We start from the raw sequence: 21,550 nt of genomic DNA on the forward strand, positions 1-21,550 counted from the left end.
TGAGGGATGGTCTCTTTCTGGGAAAAGCTCAAGGTTTGGTTCGGTCTAGTCGATTCAGGTCACGTTTTCTGGTGAGAGAAGACTGAAATCTAATGCTTTGCATTTGAGATCGTCTGGATGTCTATAAAATCACATGAAAAATGACATGCATTTTTTATGATTCATTGGATTTAAATGCATCGATAAATTAAATATACTGACGCATTTATTTGTTTTTAGGTATTTGTTGTGTAAAATACAGCAATGTCATTTTTATTTGAAATAATAGTAATAATACAGAAATGATAACACCTCAAAAAATTAAATTGATGCATGTATTGGTTTTAAGCTCAATGTGAAAAATACAGTAATATAATTATTTTATATATATTACAATTCTAAAATATCATAGCATTATCACAAAAAAAAAACCTTCTCCCATTTTGAGTTGAAACCCACAGTAAAAGTGTTTCTTTGCCAAGTAATGGCAAGTGATAATCTGTTAAATCCTCTTTGTGTTGCTCATACTGATAATTCGGCACATGAGCGTGTGCAAACGGAGGAGCAGCCAACCAGAGCTCTTCAGAGTGCTAATTATGTGGTGTCTCAAGCAGGCAATTTTAGGAAGCAAAAATAAGCATGAATGTAAATTTGATTGTCCTTGAAGTGCACAATGAGAGCTGTTCATTACAGTGTAGTATTAATGCAGACCTCCTGCACAAATGCTCTGTAAACTGACTGCATGCCCCAGTTTATATTTTTGCATGTCTCCAAACATAAAGAATAGTAATTGTATCAATGTTAATTATACATGGAGAGGAGGTTGTCCAAACAAAATTGAGGTGCACAATACAGACTGCCAGACTGTGTGAAATCCACAGGCATTTTCATCCTGCTGTTGCTACACAATTGTCCTAAATGCAATGCAGTATTTTTCTCTTCAAACAAGACTGCGCCAATTGGGGGACACAGACACAGACACGCTGGCTGTTGATTCGGCAGGTCACACTGCCCCCTGTTGACTGTCATCTGCATCTGCAGGGTTTGTGCAAAATGGATAATTCATGAAATGACACAGATGATTTCAGAAAGCAACTCGAGTAATCTTAAACACAGAGATTTCATGATAGACAACAGGCGTTGTACGAAATGCATTAGCAACAAATGTCGCCAACGGGGGGCAGAGCAGCGAGGAAATGTCAGGCGTGTTGTTCGTTGGAAGAAAAAAAAATTGATCGTCTCAAAATATATGGTTATAATTTTGAGTTCCTTGACAGTAACCTTCCCTCCAGACAAGGCCTTAGCCTTTAAAATATTTATCAGGGTTCTCACAAAAGAAATGACATGCAAGTTCCTGCTGCATTAGGAAAAGTGGAAGCTAAATCGTTTCGGTGGACGGCTATGGATTTCCTGTCAGGGTTGTGGTGTAATAGCACAGGCTAAGAGAGTGAATCCTACAATGTGCACTATGTAGATGAGCCTTCAGCTGTAATTGAAAGAGAGATAATACAAGGAGCTAGAAAGCACTCTGCAAAAGTGATTTTGGACGAGATGGGAAGCTAGGGAGAAGTCTTTTACAAATAACCCTCAGTCAAACACTGATGAGTAAAGACAAAAGGAAAAGGAAAACAAGCACACGCTTTGGCACAAGCGCAGGTTGTGTTGAAACTGATGCATCTGACTTTGTTTGCCAGGATCAACTCCCTTCCCCAATTGGTACTGTCCAGGAAAATAAATGATCCACAAGTGCAGGCGCAGCGGGGTGTCAGAGTTAGCTCGGCGTACTTGGGAGATGTTTCGAATTGTGTTCTCAAAGGTCACGCTCTCCTTTCTCACAGTCTTGCCTGTCACCTTAGCTTTGCACGTGGAATCCTCCTATTGATCCTCCTCTGCAGAACGAGTCCTCCATGGAAAGACGTTCGAAACGCAGCGTGGTAGCGCTCAGCAGGCCCACTCGGGGGTACGGAGGAGAGCGCCTGATTGGGCGGAGGATTGAAGCTGAGGGTAAAGGGGCATTATGTGCCTTATGAGCGATGAAATGATTGCAACTGGAGGTGAAAGCTTTCCTTTCCACCAAGCTAAAAGCTGAAAGCCGCAGTCGCACTGTTAGTCCAAGGCCAAATCGCTGGCCGCTGCATGCACTCTCTCGACAAAACGGCAAACTGCCACTGATTTGATGGCTCTATGTTGTCCTTTAAAAGAAAAACTCTGCTTCCTGTTGCACAAACTGCTTTTCAAGACGGTAAATGGAAAGTTACAATAGAGAGCTGTATGCTCTGTTATTTGACAGAGATTTCAAGACTTTCTCTTTTTTTTTTTTTTTCTTGACCTTTTCAAAGTGTAATAGTGTTAGCATGGAAATATATCTTTTTTTCATTGTGATGTATTGAAAGATCCGTTAAGCAGATAAATGTCAAGTTTATTCTGCAAAGCTTATCAATAAAGGCAGTATTGATCTCGGCTCTTTATTTTCCCACTCCATCTTATGGTGGTCTCATCAATAATGTTACAGAAATTCATGTATCCACCATGGATCATTTCACCCACTGTTTGGGGATTTAAATAGCCTCTGCCTTTGTGTTGAATTAGCAGCACTGGGTTAGCGGTTTGCAGGAAGATTAATGTCAGTGTGCGCTTGAATTGGCGATCAATTGCACAGCTAACATGTAGGACATGTTGCAGCAGAAGATTTGCTAATAGATGAAACTGGATCTCATTAATTGTCTGCAGTGTGGAACATTGAGTAGCAAAAAACAGCATAAAATGTCTGTCTAAATGGAGAAATGCACTACAAGAGAGGTCTGTGAGCTGGGTTGAAGTGGGTTGGTATCTCAAAGTCTATTTGAGAATATCTGCCTGGTAACACACTTGTAGATACCATATCTGCTGTTCCTCACACATTACTAAAACTTAATTATATTTATTGTTAGGTTTATTGCAGAGGTAATAATTATGTACAATATTGCATCGTGCAAATTGTACACAGTGCTACTAAGAAACAACATTGTGGACCTGTGGCAGCGCTGTAAGCAAGCTGAGATATGCAAATAAACATTATATGTTATTAGAATAATTCTTCTTTCGTTTTAGCTTTATCATTGCAATAATATATTACAGGCATATATTACATAATTGCTTTACAGATATTTTTTTTTATCTCTGCGGAGATAAACTTAAACTTAAGTCAAGCATGAACACTTGACATATTATTACTTATTCTAATGTTGAATTTTTAAGTTGTGATAGCTAATCGCAGCAATATTTTTTTTTACAGTGTCGTGTATCTAAATCTAAATGTTTAATTGAATGCAGTGCTAGAAAGTGATGTTGACAGCAAGAAGCGTGACTAAAGAAGACAGTGTAGTTTAGATTTCATTTCTATCAGCTTTGTTGTTGTTATAGCATGTTGTAAAGCCACACATGTATGTTGAATTCACTTTTTAAACAGCATATGCCATGCTGATACAGATGCAGAGTGATGGTATTTCATTAAAATCGTTAGAGTTGATAATAATAGTACAAGACAGATAACTGCAAATATTAAGCAAACACTTTAGCTTATACCTTAAGACTTGTTTAATCGGGACTCTCAGAGGGACATCTAAACCTTTAATACTCACTGATAAAATGAGGTGAATGTGTAGGCTGATTACTTATTCACATTTTCTGTTCCAACTTAAAGGGACACTCCACCCATTTGCATTAAGCTTTGCATTGTTAGAAACCCAGTCATACTATTGAATGGTCGTGCAACACTCTCTCATTTTCCCCTGAGACGGAAGAAATCCGTTATTTACCTCTTACACTTCCTCCTACAATGACGCAAAAATCGTCATTTTGCGTCATTGTAGGAGGAAGTGTAAGAGGGGGGGATTTCTGTTGAGACTACAAGCACTAGTTCCTCATCTTTCCCAGGGGGCGGGACCCGCTCACGCTACAGACCTATTACAGATCAGTGGGTGAGACTTTACTCTCTGAAACTGAAAGCAATATTCTCCATCTTGTTTGAAGCTAAGCTAACAGGCGCTGTGGAGACAGATGTAAAAAGTTATGACAATAGCGGAGGAGAGTGCTCAATATGATATAGAAGAAGAGGATTTCGGAAGTCTGATGCTTGAATCAGGTGTTTGTGGCTACCTTTACAAGCCGCATTATAGCGAAGAGCAGCCGAGGCAGAAGACCTGCCTGCCGCGGACGAGGAGCCCGGACTGGCTCGAGTTAGGGCGGACTGGTGGCGCCGGTGATCTCACTATGCAACTCATAGACTGTAAGATGCACCAAGAACACAGAGATAGAGTCCGTCTGCGGCAAAGAATTTCAACGATGACAATTTCTCCTGTCAGACGAGGACACGGACGTTTGTGTTGAGAACTATCCTAGTTTCGCACCGCATATGTTCTGACTGAACATCCAGGTACCATGCAATAATTCACCTTTTCGAAAGAAATACAAACAAGGAGTAATGCACTAATGAGTTCGCCAACTAACTAGACATTTTGTGTGAAATGAATTTCAAGCTCTGGTGGTAGCTAGCCTTGTAGACGGAAGAGTGATTTCTCTTATAGGCAGATGTGCGCTTTCTGGATTAGTGGGAGTGGCTTGCGGAGCTGTGCAATGTGGTGCATTGTGGGAGTTGTTGTCTTTCATACAAATGTGTCCTGAAGTTATTTTTTGTCTTTCCTCGGTCACGAAGGCACCAAATTCAAAATTTATTTTACATTTCGACTACATATATGACCCACTTTAAATAAAAAACAATGTTCAAATGGGTGGAATGCCCCTTTAAGTCACAACATTTCCTTAACACATATATAGTCTATACATTGTTCCCATAAAGGAGATTTAAAAAGTTTTGTTAAATATAGCTAATACCAGGACTTGATACACATTCTAATTGTATACATTTTGAAATTGGTACACTTATTCACCAAAGATGCATTGAAGTGAATCTAATAATTATTGCAAAGACATATTTCTCATTTTTTCTGCCTTTGGATTCACATAAAGCAGTCAAAGAGTGCGCTGCCCACAAGGCTATGGCTCTGACTATAATGTTTCTATTTCAGATAAATGCTGTATTCTTCAAGCTTTCTGTTTGTCAAAGAATCCTCTGCTTGCAGCCGTGACAGCTATTCAGATATTCAGATATTAGTTTCATTTCATGCTTTCTGCAGCATTTCTCATAGGCATGATTGACACTTCTTACAAACTTTTCACAACCTCGCAAAAACCTCAAGATTCATTGTCTATCTGCAATTATTTAACATTCAGTCTTTAGGTTGTCTTGCCCATTCTACCTTTTTTTCTTTTCTCCTTTTTTTTTTGTCAGTGTCAGATGTGGCTACTTCAGAGTCTTCTCTTCCCTATTGCAGATGAAGATGGTGTTATTATGTACTAGTGAATGATGCTGCCAGCTGATTTAAATGTACTGTGAATGTGCTTGTTCTCTATTTGTTGTGCATCTAGTCTGTCCACTTCTCACTCTGACCTGGTTTGCTTTCTTCTTTCAAGACATCATTGCATAACATTCATCTCTCAAAAGAATAATAGACTTAGTTTGAAAGAATTTGCTATTTTGTCCATATTTAAAACAAACTAAGGGGCTGTTTATGTATTTTACGCTGTTTACCATCTTCAACTAAAAACTGAAAACTTTTTATGTATTTTGGCCATTCATTTACATGACACCAGTTTTTTGGGGGCCTGAAAACGCAAACTTTTAAAAACGTGTTTCAAGGTGCACGTTTTTGAAACCGATACCTTTATTGTCAAAAACGGGAATTTGTGAAAACGGTGGCATCATGCGCATGCGTATTACGTGTTCAGGCTTGTAGTTTTTCCTCTGTAAAGTGACATCGCCAACTACTGGCCTGGCATAAATAATACAGCGTTTTTAGTCATTTTTTTGCGGATCCGTGTGAATGGGTATTGTTTCGACAACGTTAACGTTTGTGCGTGAAAAAATGCAAAGGTAAACTTTTAATTTTTTAGTACATCGTTGTCGTGTAAACATATCCTTAACTTGCCATTGTACAGTGACAAGAAATTCAAGTGTTTAATACATCAGCAACTAAGAAGGCACTGTATTGTGATTTTCACACTTCATTAAGTAGCATAACTGTTTTCATCTGTGCTAAAAGATTTCTCAAGTATCTGATTGCACATTGATTGATTTCCAAAGGATTATGTATAATTCACAGATTAACAGTTACAAAACAGTGTCACTGATAACAGTGACCATTAATAGGCTACTAACAGTTCCTATTCGGTATATCTAGGGGTGAGCGATACCTGTAGACCTGGTAGAAATTTGTGAATTTGTAAATGCCAATTGGCATTTAAGTGAAATTACTGAATTTAAATATACGAGCTTCATAAAAATGATCATTCTAGAAGAAAATTTCAGATGGCACTTAGAGGCTTTTGCATCTGAACTCTTCAAATATATATTTAATAGACTATGGATTCTTTTTTATACAGTTGAGTCTATGCTTGAAGTTTTTCAGGTAGGTCTACAGTATTTCTTTATGTCTTTGTTCTATTGTTTTCTTTGCTCTTTCTTATCAATGTTTACTTGTTTTCACTAAGCTTGAGAGGTTTTTTAGGCTAGTATTAGTTTATTTAATTATTTAAATATTTAAAATAAGGAGAAGAATTATGAGATTTCAATGGAATCAAAAATGTTGATATCATCATAACCTCATTTAAAGCAAAAATAACTATATCATGATGTATGCTGTTATCGTGAAATAAAATTATATATATATATATATATATATATATATATATATATATATATATATATATATATATATATATATATATATATATATATATATAATTTTATTTTAAAGCTGCTACGTGTACTGTACTGTGCTAGACTAACTGGGACTGGTCACAGCACTTGTATATTGTTGGTTTGATTGCTTCTATTGCTCTCCTCATTGGTAAGTCGCTTTGAATAAAAGCGTCTGCTAAATGTATATGGAATAATGGCTACTAAAAATACCATCACAGGTAAAAAAAATATTTTTAAAATGTATAAAAGTAGGCTACAGTTTGTACCAATTAATACCTTGATGACCATAATCACACATTTATTGTACAACTCAATACTGTTTCAGTGAAAAGTCCAATTACACAAATGTTACGTAAAAGTTTTATGCAGGTTATGTAAAAGTGCAATTTTTTTAACCAAGCCTTTTATGAATGTGTCTATAGAGAAATTTACTTTTAAAAACAAACCTAACAAGTGTCTCCTCTATACACATGTGAATGAAAAATTTCCACAGTTAATGCACTTCTAATTAAAAATGATGTATGATTTATCGCATTACCTCAAATAGCATGCATATCACAACTACATCACATTACATTTTTTCTATTTCCTATTTAGTAATTTGCTTGATTGTATTATTAATGGATTTTATTAATGTTCTATTTTTTTTTATTTATGTTCTATGTTTCATTTGTTTTTGTTTTTTTACGGCAGATACATTCTATTTATTTTATTTTATTTTTCTGTGAGAAACAGACATAAAGTATACAGTACCACACATATCCAGCAGGGGGAGATATATGACTTTGTTTAACTAAGTGTGACCTACTTTATTGTCTGGAACACAGTGTTCCCTCACATGAGGTCACACAATGAAACTGAGTTCACAGTCAACGGCCGAGACAAGTGTTTAATCACATTCTTCAAATTTCTCATTGGCTAATCCAAGGAGAGACGGAGAAGAAAAAAAAAAAAAACAATTGCTTGTTCCAGTGCCTGATACGGTCTGGTGAAATTACACAAAACATTTAGTTCTACACCGTAGTCACATGGTTTCAAGTGTTGTTGTGGTGAATGTTCAGATTTGATATATCATCACCTGCACAATGTTTACAGCTGTCATCTGAGACGTTTACGAGCGTGTTTGGGCTGTTGAAGAGATGTGAACTGTCTGCTGTCTGACGATGTGCGTAGCTCCATCTGTCTGTAGAACATTGTGGTAGGACAGAGGGATGTGGCTGCAAACACAATTCATACACTTTGTCATCTTATCTGCAAGAATATGCTTCAGTCTGTCCAGTGCATTGTACCCTGACTTGGATAACAAGTGCAGATGAAAATCATAAGGGAGCAAATATCTTGATCATGATCTACGTTGCCATGCTGGCATCCCATACTGTTCTGTATGCATCAGGGATGCCTTCAGACATCTGGACATATGTAAACAAGGGGTCAGTGGGTACACAAAGCTAGTCCTGATTTGCAGAGGAAGGTAAACCCATGTAGGACAACTTATCAACCCTAAAAAAACTAGTTTGATCTAGTTTTACATGCCTTTCTCAAATGACTGCTGTTGAGTTCCCAACATTCTGATTATATCATACAACCAAATGCAAAACAGAAATTAAAGGTTAATTAAAGGTTAAAGTATACTTCTGTCAAGCTTATTTATTTCTGAAGCGTGATATATGCTGTATATGTCAATAAGCTACAGTTGTAGGGAGTAGTATTGTGCTCGCCCACATCTGTGCTTGCCACTTCGCGTGCAGATTTTCAAACCGAAACTACCAGTGTTCTGAACATTTTGTCCCCCGCTTTGTGTCGATCAGGGAAGTTGCTCACCACCATCAAAATAACACTGCGTGTCATATGCTTAAGGTTTCGTGTGGCATTTTACACAGACACCAAATGTGCCTGACAGTTTATGTACCCTAAACAACTGCATTGTCAAGTGGCTAATGAAATTGTTAAATAATCATTTTGTAGTAAAGATAAAAGCATCAGTTATCTCTTGCTCATGCATCACAGACCAAGCAGTTTTACTAATAACTAATATTATTAGTTATTTTTGTATTCACAGCATATAGATGATTATATCGATTAGGTCTTCTCACAATTTCCTGAGAAATTAGAGCTATTATCTAATAATAATAATAATAATCAAATTAAATGAAATATGTAGTTAATTAGTATATATTATATTGTTTTATATGATATTATATTTTGTTATATTATTTGAAGATATATTGTATTGTTTGATCGTATCATCTGCATATACTTTATACTATATATTACATTTATGGTAGTAATACGTTACACACATATTATACAGTACTTTAAATAACTTCAATAAAGTTGCTTGTAGATTAGCTTGATTCATATTAATAGCATGCTATTAATGGTTTGTACCATAACATACTGAAAATTCTTATTTAGTGTAAATTATATCTCTAAAAGTCATGTCTATGTTGCATGATTGTGTATATGAGAGGCTGTTCTTGGCTATAGAACATGAACATATATACTGGCTAACCACTGAAAATGATATCATTTATGGTTGAGTAAGGGAATCTTTGTCTCCAGTCATAGTTATGTTTCATGTCTGTTGTGGTGTGACAAAAACATCATCTGCCTTGTGCATGTTGGGAGGTACAGTCACATGTTATCAGATAGGATCTGAGGTTTGCTGTTATACTGTACATGTATGCATTTAAGTGACAGTGGGAGTATTAAAGGACAGAGAAAAAAAATCAGTTTTCATGCTGGATGTTTAATTTAGTTTTCTAAAAGCTTAAAGCATAAATTCCCATGGTGCAAAGTTTCCTGTGAATGTTAAGTTCTACCTATACCTCGTGTTTACAACTAGTCGGTTGTGCAATACAGCCATAAATGCAGAGCTCAAGCACACACCTGTACTGAATGCAGGCTGAAAAACACTGAAGTGTCTGAAAGCTGGTAGTTTATGAGGTGTGTTCAGTCTGCACATCCAGTCCTGAAAATAAATGTGTTGCAGTCACGAACCAAGATTATGAAAGTTCACTAACCAGAACACTTAGTATCAAGAAAAGTGTAAATGCACAATGTTTATTTGACATCTATACCATTAAAGTTCATTTGAAATACTAATGACTAACCCTAATGTAAATGCTAGGAAGAAAAAAAAAAACTTAAAGGCCCCCTCAAGTGCCTTGAAACATGCAGCATTATTCAATGTGTTGATGTAAATAAACAGGAAGACAGGGTGGGGCATATAGAACAGCTCCTCCCCTTTTTTAAAATAGCCAATAGCGTTTCGTTTATATCACAGCTCCAGCTGTTGAGCTTGCTAAAGCTGCATTTGACAGGTATATTTGATATATACATTCCCTGTTACTAAAGCAAAACAGTGAACATAATCATGCTGAGGATGTGTAGTTTAAAAAGTGTGTAATTTATGTTGGTGCATAGCAACGGACAGTGATCTCTTATATCCGTCAATGCTGTTTCTATTGCTGAGTCTATCTATTCTCCTCTTAGGCCTCGTTTACACTGTCAGTGAAATGTGACCCAATTCCGATTTTTTGCTTATATGTGACACAGATCGGATGTGTTCTATGACAGTGTAAACTGGAAAACAACACATGGCTGAAACACATGGTTTCAGGCCTCGTTCTGTGGAAATAAATCAGATATAAATCAGATATGTGCCAATGCGAATGTCATGTAAACAGGCAGATTGGATTTTCTGAGGCATTAGGCCTGATGAAACGTCGTGTCGTCATAGGAGAGGAATGTGGCACGAGAAATAAAATTAGTGGTATAGATACGCACTTTCATGACATCGTGTTGTATGTTCCCACCAGTCCTGAGATCTCTCTCGCACACAATAACTGAAGCATATGCGCAGGCTGCAATGATGGCCCTTTTCGTCCTCCTCCGCCTCAAAATCATGGATCTTCGCATACATCGCAAAACTAGCATCAAGCATATTTTGCGTCCGTCCATCTGTGCAAGAACCCCCTTTAAGCATGCGCGATATTTCAGATAGTATGGCAAGAAAACATATTTACATTGTCTGAATCGTTCCCTATCCCCTATATAGTGCGCTATGTGCCATTCACCATGTATAAAAATAGGGATGTGCACGAATATTCAAATTTTCTAATATTCAATCTGTAATTATTATTTGAAAAATAAAATACTATTCGAATTTTATAGTTGTTAAACTATTTTTTTTTTTTTAATTCGCAGTTATAATTAAATGCACTGGGTGGCGCTGTGGAGCGTGTTTAACAAGTGGATTGTATTTGATCACATAATGTCGTCCTCTGCCTTGCGAAGAATTTGATTAAGGCTACAATTTATCTCCATAAATACTATTTTCTCAATTCTGCGCATATATTTTCACTAACTTACATCGATTGCTCGATCAATATTATCATCACATATTTTACATTTACATGCTTTCTGTGCATCTATTAAGTTTACAGATAAAATAACGGCTGTAAAAATAATAATAATTGCAATTCATTTACATTTTTAACTGTAGTTAACACAAACAATTTAATATAGCTAAGTTTGTGTATATTTTTACACGTAGTAAAATACTGTAGGCTATGTGCTGCTTATAAACACCAGACAGATAATGATTTATGAAACAGATGAAACTTTACTCATCTCACTTGCACAAAATAAATGCTGTAATAGAAAGCATAGAAACGCACAGGTGAAATACACTGAAAATTATATGCATTTAAATGACATTTTCATGATCTGGGCCTGGGCCATTTCGGTCTCCATCTCCGAGTCCGAGTCTGACTCTGGTGCGGGACTCTCGAAACGGTACATAACGGCACACAACAATGAAGTGCTGAGGCTATCGCCCTCTGAAAGGCAAGTCGCCTCTCTTGAATCCTAAAAACACTCATTGTGAAAAATGATCTCTCTGGTAATGGAACTCGTCGCTGTTGTCTCTCGCTCTCGCTCTCGCTATTTCCCGCTCTCGCTGTCAGATCACCGGAATTACTAGCCCACACACTCAAGTTCGAATGTCAATGGTCGCCATATTGTGCACGGAGCGAATTTATAATGTAGGGGGCGGGACTCTTCAGATTCTAGAGAGCATTTGATTGGACAGAAAATCTGATGAGAAGCTGAAGTGCAGTGATGTCATCCAAATCATTGATCTGTATTGGCGGAAGTGAGAGGCTAAGATTTGAACACTTATATCTTCTAAATGCAAATGTTGTCATTGTTTTGGAGCACACTAGCTTATAGATAATCTTAAGGTTAAGCATATTCATACTTCAAGCCAAAACAATTTCAGCCATAACTAACTTTAGGCAATAACAATGCCTCTGAACTAGCTAACAGAACTTTTACAGCATTTAAGAATCTTGTATATCTTATTTTCACATACAATATCATTAAAACTTTTGGGGTCAGTAGGATTTTTCTCTGGGAAAAAAATGAAAAAAGTATCATGGTTTGCACAAAATATTTAACTATTTTTAACAATGCTTTATGTTCAGAATGTCTCAGTAAATCAGCATATTAGAATGATTTGCATCACAGTAATAAAGTAAATTAAAGTACATAAAATATATTAAAATAGAAAACAGTTATTTTACATTGTAATAATATTTCACAATATTACTGTATTTAATGGAATAAATTAATTACCCTTGATTGCTTTCTATTATTTATGATACCTAATGCATTAACTAATGTTAACTTTGTGAGTACTGTCAATACAGTGGTAGTTTTATGAAGTTAACTAGAAAAACAGCCTAGAGGGAAGGTTGAGATTGCTCATCAAAAGTACAGATTACAATGTTTCATTTTTTTATTTGTTTTATTTTTTTCTGTTTATCAGGCGAGTCTGGTCAAAGGTTGCCTGTACACAGATTCTGCACATTATTCTTCTTTCTGAGCCCAAACAAACACAGCCATGACCGCATTTTGCCAGAGACAGCTCAAACAGTTTACGTAAACCTGTCTACATCAAGGCCTTTTATATCAGAGTGAACACAAACCTGACCACAGTATTAATGGCACCAGAATGATTGACTCACCTGAACCAGCTTATTTTAATGAAAACTAACATCCCTCTGCAGGTAGTCTATAAAGTAGCATGCTAATCTCTCATGCAGAGTGCTTCTCTCTTATCAGGGCTATTTGCTATGAACCTGCTGTGCTTTGCAAAAATGTTCCTCAATAAAATTAGCCACATTATTTGCATCTCTGGCTTTACATATTCCATAAGAACATAAGGGAGATCAAAAAGTTCCTTCCCTGTGGCTAATCTCACGGTCGCTATTTAGAATAACAACATTTTGTTGTTGTTCTTTGGGACATTTGCATGTTGTCACAAGTAAAAGATGGATTTGTTGTGTTAATATTGCATGTCTACATTTTAATGTGCACATTATCACTAGCTACATTTCCATCCAAAGTTAGGAATTTAATTTAGAAATTGGAATATCGCATAAAACATTTGCGAATAAAGCAGTGTTTCCGTCCCATGTGTTCAAGAGAACGAAAACGTTACTTCCTGGGAAATTGGTGCAAAATATCTTTAATAAAAATGGAAGTTGCTGCAATCAGGGAAGGCTCCACTGTGGCTCTTTTTCCTACATTATAAATGACTTGCGTCTCAGAGCGAGCAGAAGAAACGCGATAAACACTGTCATGTTATCTTGCGTTCAGATGCCTGCTGTGACAGACTTTGGCTCAAGCATTTCAGAATGATCAAACAAACATTTGAGATGTTGTGCAATGAAATTGGTCCGCTGGTTATAGTCCAGTTATCACATCCACTGAGGCATGCATATTTTTTTGTTGCGCATTGAGTTGGGTTTTGTTTGGTAAATGTGATTCCATCGTAGTTTATGCACATGCCGTCTTATAAAAAAATGTATCCACCTCAGATGAGCATAGGGGTGTGCGATATTGACAAAAAATGATATCTCTATTTTCTGGGATTTTATCGATAACGATAATTAGACGATATTTTGCCTAGTGCTTTTATTGTGTTGGTTTTGCAGGTTTAGGACTGCCGTGGACAGCTGACTCCTAACATTTTTGCAATTCTTCACATTCTATATGGTGGAAATGATCTTTTCCAATAACATTAAATTGATTTTTACCTTTTTATGGGATTTTTACAATTTTTTTCCATTTATAAAGCCATATATTTTTTTAACCTAATTGAATGCAAGCATATTTTTTTGGTCAAATTCTTGCATTATATCAAATTCTATTAGAATAATAAGACACAAGAGTGCTGTTAACAATCAAATGAAATATCAACAAAATTGATCTTTGCAATGCAGAGGAAACACAGAAGCTGCATATGAAGTGGCATTTAGATGCATTTACACAGACTGTTTAATGGAGCTCAGAGGGGCACGAATGCATTTAACCTGCCGTTACAAATGCAGAAATAATGTTTTGATGTTTTAAACATATAATGTTTAATATTGATATTAGAAAGGATTTAAAAAAACTGAAAATATACGTTAATTGTTCAATTAAAACCGCCAGTACAGCAAGTTACTGTTAATTAGTGATCATTGAGTTTCAACTGATTCATTCAAACGGCTGATTCATTCAGGTATGAAGCATTTGACTGTCTTAATGAGTGAGTCATTGAATAATTCGTTCAAACGATTGGTTCATTCAGTAACGAAACACCATCATGTGATGCTCAGAGACTCAACAGTCATGTGTCTTTGTTTGGAACTATTTTCGTTTGCGAAATGTAGCAAAAGCAGGCAATACTTTGCCTAAAATGTAAGTCACTTAATATTATCTTCTCGTTTATTGAACTGTTGTATAAAATAAATATCACATTTGTAATTGTGCTGATATTTGGTGAAAAAAAATCTTCGTGTGATATTGATTAACTATATTAAATTAAATAAATATATAAGACACAGAGGCATTTGTTCCAATTTTTCAGGATATTACCGCAGACGATATATATTGCACACCCCTAGTTGAGCACACAAGTTTATGTGCATTTTTAGAATTAATATGCATCTTGGCATTTCCATCCAACTTTTTTAAGCAGTATCCTAAGATGTGCATAAAAATAAGTAGATGGAAACATATTGTGCATTGTGCACAAACAACCCACCTTAGCTTAGTTCTTAATAAAGAACAATTTGTACAGTTTGTTTTTAGGGCTTAATGAAGATAAATGAGTGGAAGATACTTCATGACCTATAATTAAACTGCACCAACACTGCATGCTTTGGAAGCCACGCTTAAGTGTACTCCAGGGTTTGTTTTCAGGACATGTGTACATCCTGAAATGACCTCCGACTTACTGCACCAAATGCCAGAGATGCAAGAGATCTGTTTTTGTGGACAGACAGGCTGGTTTTTGTGGTGTGATTTTTGACAGACACAAGCTTTTGACGCTCCAAAGTACAGAGTGATCTTTAAACCAGAGGTCATGTGATCTAGACGGTATGAAAAGTTGTGTAATGTCATGAACCTTTAGTTAACCTCTCCTGCTGGCTTGGATCTGAGGGAAAAAGGGCAGATTTGACGCCTTGAGCAATCTTATTTGATTATCTGTGCCAAAAATGAACGGTACATTTGTTATGACGCTTTTAAATTTATCAGCCGTTTACATCATTGTTTGTTTACCACGCACTGTTGCACAAGAGAAGACTTTCTCTCCACAAGAACAAATTTGTTTTTCATAAACTGTGCTTTTGAATATGAAGCATTTTTTTAAATGCTATATTACACAACATTTGTTCTGCCCAGCATTCTCCTTTTCCTTATTTCAATAATGGAAGCATTATTATCAAAACTTTAAAAGTCACTTTTTTCATTGCATGCGTTGCAAACTTTAGAGTTTTTTTTTTTTTTTTAAGGATTAAAGATAATTTCCTGGCATTTTCCTGGCAGAGAAACAATAACCAAAAGTGCTATAGCCAGCTTATTTCATTCATTAAAATTGTCATAATTTACTCATGTTTTTTTCAAAAATGTATGACTTACTTTCTTCTTTTTGGTCAATACAAAGTCATTGGGGTCCAATGTTTCTCCAATCTCCACAAATCTTTTGAGGTTTTATTTGTGGCTTTTAATCAAACTCTTAAATAAGTGCTTGTTTAATGTTCATGCATATTGCATTTTCACCGCACATAATGGTGTCAGCCTTAGGTGAAAGCTCTGTTTTTTTGTATTGTCACGCAAGTACTTTATAGCACGTATACACAGCCATAGTACATTAATATCTGTATTTACCATCAACACTGATATGAATCTCTCTGACAGAAGCAGCACGCAACCTGACCTGGCATTGAGCCATTCTTAGAGTCAAATACATTGCCAGTACAACACGTAAATCCATTGAGGTATTTGCGGTTTTAAAAACTCGGGCAAAGGCCTTTTCGTCTTGCTGGTGGGAAAGTTAAGTGCTTATTATTATTAGAGCTGTAAACAGCATGCTATAATCTTTTGTTTTCTAGAAGCTGGTTTCATTGAAGTCCACAGGAAAATGTTTTAATAGCCACTGCCAAACTTTCCAGTACTAAGGAAGGAGGAAAACAGTGATATCAAAGGATGTCCTGTGAATGCATCTGTTTGTATGCTTTGATTCAGTACTTTATTGACAAACTTTAAGAAAGCAGGGTCATGTGAGGCTTTGTATGACTGGGACTGCAGTACCATGAGAGAGTCCTAGGGGGCTCTGAGTGCATATTCTGGCCCTCTGAATGGGCTTTTGTCCTGCAGCTCTATGACTGGGAACTCGACTCTCCCACACTTCGTTGCCACATTACGGGAAAACAAAGTTAATTGAGGTTAGTATACAAGGGTCTGTCATAAACAGCACCAAATGGAACAATACAATATTCAAACACTTAAAGCCTCTTAAGAATCAAAATCAATCTTCTTGTTCATGCCAACACTTGGGATTTATCAACAAGTTTTACCATCTTTCAAAATAGATTGTGTGGCTTAGACTGAATATTTAGACACTTAATAGCCATAATAACCATAAATATCTGTCTGCAGAGAATTGTGTCACACCACAACCTAATTGCTGTGTTTTCTTTTTTTCATAACACATAAGGGTATGGATGTATCACCCCGTGACTTTGTGGAAAGCACTTTTTATATTCATTTCTCACAGATCCACAGTTAAAGAGAAAACTGAATCATTCATACTGTCCTGGGGGATAGTTTTTCCCCAGACTTCCTTACAGTACTACAAACAAAACCCTCATTATTCACTGTGACCGTACTAAGGGTTTTTGACAATGCTGACTGTAACATGGTTAAAAATATATTGTCCAACATGATTACAAAAAAGTTTTACAGGAAATGGCATCACCCAGCCCAGTTAAGAAGATTGAGGCAAGTCCATCATAGATTTAGGAAGCTGCGGTTGCAAAGTAGTTACCTCAAGTGTTTTAAAGTTCTCTGTCACATCTTAGGCGGGGTGGGAAAATCTTACAATGGTCATGTGATAGACTTCTGCTTTCTGCAGAGGTATAAAAGCAAGAGAGATAAAATTAAACTGGCTGTACTGAAGCACACTATGATTTTGTTTGCATCCTGTTATGTGCTGAATGTGAAGCAGTTGTAATGGCTGTTTCTCAACATCTATTCGTAACCTGTTTCAAAATGTATTGTGAAAATATAAATTGATAGTTGTGGCATATTTTCCATCACAACAACCATTTATGACCCTTACGTTTTTTTTAAAGTTAGCGTTGTGTACTTGTTTATCAATGAGATAAGTGTCGGTAATGAGCTTGAGTAAATCACTTTATAATATATTGTATTTTATATAAAAATAAAAATAAATTAATATAATATATTTTAATAATTCTGCAACCTGTGAAAATATTATTTAATTGTGTGTATTTAGAATCAAGAGAAAGGTGTCATTTTATTTCAATAGCTATGTTTCCATCCAAAGTTGGTATTTAACTAATGCGCAAAATTGGAATATCTCATAAAACATATGCGAATAAAGCACCATCACCGTCACTTCCTGGGAAATTGGCACACAATATCTTTAATAAAAATGGAAGTTGCCGTAATTGGGGAAGCCATTGTGGCTCTTTTTTCCTACGTCTCAGAGCATGCAGATGAAATGTTGTTTCCACCACCGCCATTTCCATTACAGAACACAATACTTATTAGGTGGTGCAAATGACAATGTGATGGAAATGTTAATGGCATTTCAGAAAATATTTCTAGTGATAAATGTACAGTATATACACAATTGTTAGTGCACAAATAAAGTAGTATAAACTAGTGAGAGCTACATGAGGAATAGTTTTCAGTCCACAGGGTCACAGATTGCATATAGTTTATATATATATACATACACTTTAAATGTATGTATGTATTTCCTTTACATTTTATGAAATTATGGCATTGCAATTACTTTAAAATGCTCAATTTAGGGTGTAAATGTCTATGTAGTATATGTAGGGCCTGTTACATAACACAGTTTGTTTAATAAGAGGTGCCATAATGTCCTCTATCATTTGAAAACAAAACAACACCTCCCATTAAACTGGCAGAAAGCAAAAAGGTGAAAATTAAAAGGTTACATCTTTAGTATTTACATTTTAATTGGGTACAGAATGTTCCTTGAACTTTCAAAGCAAAACAAGTGTGCATACTTCCGATAGTAATTTACGAACAACTATGCCAAACCACAGACAGAAATCGGAGCGCAGTAAACTTCTAGGCTTGTCTGGAATGTTCCAGAAGATGTCTGACATTGAAGACAGCAGCCTTGAGTCATGCAAAAGGCTAGAATTCCCACAACCCCTACGCACAAAGAATGGATTGATTTGAAGGAAAATTTCCTAGTCAGTCTTTGCTAAGAATGCATATCTCGGAAATTTAAAAATGCGTGCAACGGATTCAGTCTGTTTTAAGTGCATGCTTTGGGTTTTGTGCTACTATGATTCCCTATAAAAGGTGAGGTGAATTTATTATTGTTGATCTTGGTAATAAATGTAATGGCATAAAACAGGAAATTCAGAAATTCTCTACTTATGTAACGCCTTTGAGAGTGGCCAGAAATTCTGTAACTAATTTAAAATGCACAAATAATACACACTGAGAATACTGCACTGATATGAAGAAACTGGACCATGTAGACAAAATGCATATTAATATGCATTGTATAGATTGTAATATGAAAATATTATCTGCAGAAACATATTGTAACATTCCAAGAGTGGCTTCAACTGTAGCTGTTCATCACCTATCAGTTTCAAAGACACCACTTTGCACTTGTCACATATGCTCATACTAAAAGTATAAATGTGCTCAGAGCAAAGTCAGATCATAAATAATATGAGTGACTGTTTAATTGCCTGTCAAATGCTTCACAGCCTCCCTTTGGCAGCAGGAATGCAGCTTAGAAGACCTGTTGAGACATAAGATGTCATCACTATGGCTTTACCTGTGTGACTCAGTCTGCTATGAGAATAGAGAGAGAGCAAGGAGGAGACAATAGCAAATTGTTACATTGATTGATTGCTTAATTTTTTAAGCAGTTATGTAATGGTTATCTATGTAAAATCTGTCAAATTGTCCATCAGCCTGTGACCTCTATCTCTTGAATGTTGAATATCCTAAGGCCTTGTGCATGCATATATACATGCATATATGCATGTGAACCATATATAGTGAATGACGTCTTTGCCCTCGACGTGCTCACATTTAAAGTTGACTTATTGCGAACGATTCATCCATGTATGTTTTTTTTTTTTTTTTTTAAATGACCTTGTGGGCCCTATCTTGCACCCAGCGCAATTGACTTTGTACACGGATGCACGTATCATTCCTATTTTGCACCCGACACACAGCCGACTTTTCCCTCCACAGACGCACGTCGGTAAATTAGGGAATGAACTTGCACTCCCGGGGGCTGTTCAGCGCAAAGAGGAGGCGTGTTCCGGTGCAAACTTTCCCTGGTGCTATTTTGCAGTTTCAGAAAACAATTCCGCCACAGACCAGGAAAAACCTAGTCTAAAGTCAGTGGCGCGTTATTCAGATGCTATTTTAAGGGCTCATGCTTGGCCATAATGTAGCGTGTGCACAACACGCATAGACTTTGATTCTCTCATCTACACAGACGCAGCAGTTCCCATTTTTGCAAACCATACATAATTACAAGGAAAAATATTCCACACGAGGGAAATCATTGTGGTGTCCATGAAGATAAAAAAAAAAATAGGCATAAATCTAGCTTACACATTTACCCAAATTTTTATACGCCTGTTTAACCGAAGCTAATTTGGGTGGGTTTCTCCCATCCCCATACTATGCCCTGACGAGAATGTTGGTCTCCTTGGCTGTGAACCGCTCCTGGCGTGCGCCTGGCAAATCCGCCGTTATAATAGCAATCCGCCATGAAACAAGCGCGCCTGCTTTTAAAGGGAATGTGAGATGACGCTCTTATTGGTTTATTTCACGTTACGCCCAAACCACACCTATGAGTAATATAGCTACTTCAGACCAACCCATTTTAGAGGGCGCAAGAGTCATTTATCCCGCCGGTATAATAGCAACAGCACCCGAGACCCGCCCACAAAGTTACTTGCGTTTCGCGTTTAATACTTGCGTTTCAGATAAATTAATGTGTCAAATGCACACAAAGTATTTCAACTGTTAGTGAATTTCCCCTCTACGTCTTTAGAATGGGTACATGAATGTAATAAAGTTATTTAGTTATAGTTATATGATTAAAGTTATTTGCAGTGGTTGTTATTGTAGTGTTTGTTCCTGGAAAGATGATGAAGATTTCCCGCATGCATGCTCAACACGTGAGAGCTGGAACAACGTGCCCCGGTGCCCGCTGCTTTCCTGAACTAAGCGCTTGTTTTGTAAATTGTGTAAATGGAGACCCGAGTGGGCCGCTGTCAAAGGGGATTGTGAATGGATGAACGGTTTGTTCCAGACACACCTGTCCTGCTGTCTGGCTTGGGGTCTTAATCCTTCAGTAAGGTCAGTTAAGTTTAAGGCCTGGGTTCTTCCACACTGAGGGAGGGGTTCGGTTAGACTCTGTGGTGCTGCTGAGATTTGGTTGCGATGACACGCTGTGCAATTATTAACCTCACTACTTGTCATTCTGTGTGCATGCGAGGGAGCATTACGGAGGCAGTGGCATAAGCTTTCATGTGCACCTGTTACCCCCATGGGTGTTTCCCGTTCGTGCTGTCTTTCCCATCAGAGGGGGAAGGAAGGGCCATGCCGTTCTCAACTAGTGACTGCCGTCATCGGATAAGGTCTGGTCAGCAGTCTGGAAAAGCTCCTTCCTGCCCCCGTGTTGCCACTAATCTTGTCAGCAGTCGTCCCACCTCTGGAACCGCTGTGCCCTGCCAGCCTAACTGTTGCACATGCATGGAAACCTGCCTGGATGCAGTCCAGACACAGCCATCAAAAGCATGGTTAAACGAAATTATTAAGTCCTAGTTCTTTCCCATTTAAAAGAGTTAGAAAAAATATATATTAAGTTGTAATGTTTATATACTTTTTATATCATCATTGTAAATTTCTACTGTAAATCTGTTCAGGGATACTATCATATTACTATAGGTGAGAGTTTTTTGTAGTTGTTTTCTTTAACTCTAACTTTTCAGCAGAACACATGTAAAATTTACTTGAAGTACCCCCTGAGATATTAACCCTTTACCCTTTATATTTTTTATCATTATAGGGTGGTTGTGTGCACACACTGCCAATACACATTTATGTTCAAACACCATGCAAAAGTGAATTTTGCATAATAGGTCCCCTTTAATGAATTATTAGCTT

The sequence above is a fragment of the Squalius cephalus genome (genome assembly GCF_949319135.1).
Source record: "Squalius cephalus genome assembly, chromosome: 14".
Classification (NCBI taxonomy): Eukaryota; Metazoa; Chordata; class Actinopteri; order Cypriniformes; family Leuciscidae; genus Squalius; species Squalius cephalus.